Source organism: Rattus norvegicus, chromosome 1 (genome assembly GCF_021556685.1).
Source record: "Rattus norvegicus strain SHRSP/BbbUtx chromosome 1, alternate assembly SHRSP_T2T, whole genome shotgun sequence".
In the NCBI taxonomy this organism is placed as follows: Eukaryota; Metazoa; Chordata; class Mammalia; order Rodentia; family Muridae; genus Rattus; species Rattus norvegicus.
Window position 1 is genome coordinate 225,533,680 of NC_141534.1, and position 4,025 is coordinate 225,537,704.

General features: G+C 40.2%; 1 pseudogene; it reads left to right on the forward strand.

The window, feature by feature from the left end:
- Positions 1-3,311: 3,311 nt before the first annotated feature.
- Positions 3,312-3,446, forward strand: LOC120100345 (U2 spliceosomal RNA; annotated as a pseudogene).
- Positions 3,447-4,025: the final 579 nt, after the last annotated feature.

Here is a 4,025-nt window from a genome sequence, read left to right on the forward strand (position 1 = left end):
AAAATTAATCAATATATGACTGTATATCTCAACTATCATAAGAAAACTTCTATTTGAAGTAGATGTTGGTTAATGTATAGACCCACATTTGGCCAAGAATAAGAGACTGCAGAGTATTCGGCCCTAAAGATAATGTACGTACATACATACATACATACATACATACATACATACATACATACTTACACCATCCCTTCCTCTCACATCTTAGGGACCTTGCAGAAGACGGGGCTGAAAAAGTGTAAGTGCCAGAGGTAGGGGATGACTACAAGGAAACAGTATCTGGACATAGCAGTGCAGCCGCATGTATGAACTCACAGCTATGGCAGAATGCGCAAGACCTGTCGAGCCCAAGTCAGACTAAATCCGAGCATGGAGAAGAGAGTTAAGAGGGTTGGGCATGAAGTCATACCACTAGCCAAGGAACTGCTGGCTATTCATAGCTAGTGCAAACAAAAGAGAGAGAGAGAGACCCTGTATGTTTGTATGTGTGGTGTGTGGTGTGTGGTGTGTGGCGTGATGTATGCGTGTGTGTGTGTGTGTGTGTGTGTGTGTGTGTGTGTGTGTGTGTGTGTGTGTGTATTAATGCAGATGCTGTAGAATTGAACTCAGGTCCTCATGCTAAAAAAGAGCAAGCACTCTTAACTACTGATCCTTCTGCCCAGCCCTAAAATGACTTTTTTGATTTTTTCTTTTTAGAAAAGTTTTCTTTATATAGCCCTGGCTTTCCTGGAAGTAGTTCTGTTAGTGCTATAGACCAGGCTGGCATCAAACTCACAGATATCTTCCTGTCTCTGCCTCCCAAGTGCTGGGATTAAAGGTGTGTGCCACCACCATCTGACTTCTAAAGTGCTTTTTATAATTTTCCATTTTTGATGTATTTTTCAATTGTAGAACCTTATGAATTTGTAAATACACACATCATAAGCATACTGCTCAGCGAATATAACAAGATAGTCCCACCCCTCTCATCACCACTATGGTCAATAGGTAGGACAGCAGCAGTTCCCCTGCATACACCTGAGAGCATCTGCTCAAACCTCCACCAGCAGTTACCCAACCTTCTCCATGAAACTAACCTGTCTTAATTATCGTAACTTGCTTTTGCCTGTTTTTTGTTTTGTTTTGTTTTAGTTTATATACCTGAAGAGTGTATATTTTTAAAAATGTTCTATTTTGTCAAAATTATTTTCTGTGGGGCTGTTGCACCTTTGTCAGTATTTTTTTAATTTTCATGTAACACGAATACCCTCAATCTCGGGCACTTACACACATAAACTCGCTGTAAGTTAAAAGTAAAACCTAAGTTGAAACGCATTAATTTACCTAAGCTCTTCACTGTCCCCTTTTAAGAACATAGAGGCTAACACACTGCTTGTTTCATCTTAATTGTGAGGCTGTCTACAGATTATGATTGACCAGCACTGCTGGGCAGCATGAGCAAACATCACACCCTGTCATTAGCCAAGAAACAACCAAAATTCAAAGCACTTCCTACTGGTTATGACTTGCCTTCCTGCTATTATAAAGTCAAAAATTATAAGTCACAGCACTGTAAATCACAGGCCATCTACACATCACTGTGTGAATGCTATATCGATGAATAAATGCACCGCACTGTGGATGGATCATCTTCACTTGAGCAGTTACTAATAGTGTTCCTACAAACATTCTTGGCCAACATTTGATACAAGCATGTGCTCACTGCTTTTGGATAAACGGATTACAACACAGGGAGGTATCCATAGTGGGACCTGCTCTTGCCTAGACCCCAGCATCTGCTTATCTCCTTATCTTTGCCTTCCCAGGGATAGAATTATAAATGTCTACCATTAGGCCCAGCTGTTCTCCATTGAGTTCTGAGGATTGCGCTCTAGTGATCATGCTTGCTAAGCAATTACTTTTCAAACTGAGTTCTCTCCAGCCCTGCCTTTTAACTTTTATCCTGGAGATGTTATTTAATACTTATTGCCAATACTGGAACATTTTGGATCTGGCAACGTACTTCATTTTACTGGTGAATTTTATACTTTCCTATGATTGCAGGTTAACAACTTACATGGTCTTTCCTTGACTTAAAAACACACTCGAGAATATCTTGTAAAGCAAGTCTAGTTGCATTATATCTCTTAGCTTTTATTTGCCTGAGAACGTCTTTATCACACTTCATTTTTTAAACAGAGCTCCTGGGTATAGTTTTCTTGTTTGACATTTTTTTCTGTTTCTGGATGTTGAAGATGTCATGTGAATCCTTAGTTGCACACAAGGCTTCTGCTGAACAATCTACTGATAATTTTAGGAGGTCTCTCTAATGTGGGGAATGAATTTCCCCTTGTTTACAAATCTCTCTAACCATTAACTCTGAGTTGATAATGATGCCAGATATGTCTGATTGTAACTTCCTCTTACTTGATGTCATTTGAAATTCTTGAGTCTTAAATTCTATTTACTCCCTAAAGCTTAGGAATTTTTCTGCCATTATTTCTTCAAATATATTCTTTCTCCACTTCCCAGTACACTTTTATTCCTGTAGCTTTATTAGCATGCTATTATATTTGCTGGTATATCACAAGGCCCTCAAACAACCCTGAGCTTTCTTTTCTTTACATACTTCAGATTTTATGATTTAAAGTGGCCTGGCTTCAAGTCACCAGTCATATGATCTGTTTGACTTAGTTTTTCCTACTGACCAAACATGGTGTTTTCCCAGCTGCCATGCAGAATGAGTCTCACCTGTGTTTAACTTTCTTTCACAGAGAAATGATTTTCCATGGATAAAGTAATAGTCTGGAGATTCCATGCCTGTCATGTTTCTCCTATCCTCAACTTTAAGTTGTGTAGAATCCTCTTTTGACAAGCAATGCACTCAAAGTCCCCAAAACATAATAGCAGAATCTTCAACAGTAAGTTCTTATTCAAATTCAATGTAATAAGGCACCAACAGTACAGAGAAAATATACTTTAATTGCCCAGTCTGTGTCTTAAGCCAATCTTGCAAAATAAGTCTTATAAGCAATTGGGGGAATGCTTCATTTTCAGCCATGGAGAGGATAGGAAGAAATCATTTAGAAGTATTAGATTAGCTTTTTCTCATTTCCTAGCCACTTTTGGGGGGAGACAAATAAAACACTGGTTTTGGTATGTTTTCTAGCATCATGGAGAAGAACCTGTAACACCCTGTCTACAAGAATCTAGGGTAGAAGATGGAGAACATGTGTAGAATGCTCACCTACTGTGCACAGCACCTTAGCTTATATCCATATGCATAAAAGAAAATAAATGGTTTTTAACCATTCTGAAAACCTGGCAAAATCGCTTCTCGGCCTTTTGGCTAAGATCAAGTGTAGTATCTGAAAACCTGGCAACACATTGTGCTGCAAAACTGTGATCACATTAAGCACGTGCCTATGTAATCTTTTTTTTTTCTTTTTTTTTATTTATTTTTTTTTATTAACTTGAGTATTTCTTATATACATTTCGAGTGTTATTCCCTTTCCCGGTTTCCGGGCAAACATCCCCCTCCCCCCTCCCCTTCCTTATAGGTGTTCCCCTCCCAACCCTCCCCCCATTGCCGCCCTCCCCCCATAGACTAGTTCACTGGGGGTTCAGTCTTAGCAGGACCCAGGGCTTCCCCTTCCACTGGTGCTCTTACTAGGATATTCATTGCTACCTATGGGGTCAGAGTCCAGGGTCAGTCCATGTATAGTCTTTAGGTAGTGGCTTAGTCCCTGGAAGCTCTGGTTGCTTGGTATTGTTGTACTTTTGGGGTCTCGAGCCCCTTCAAGCTCTTCCAGTTCTTTCTCTGATTCCTTCAATAGGGGACCTATTCTCAGTTCAGTGGTTTGCTGCTGGCATTCGCCTCTATATTTGCTGTATTCTGGCTGTGTCTCTCAGGAGCGATCTACATCCGGCTCCTGTCGGTCTGCACTTCTTTGCTTCATCCATCTTGTCTAATTGGGTGGCTGTATATGTATGGGCCACATGTGGGGCAGGCTCTGAATGGGTGTTCCTTCAGTCTCTGTTTT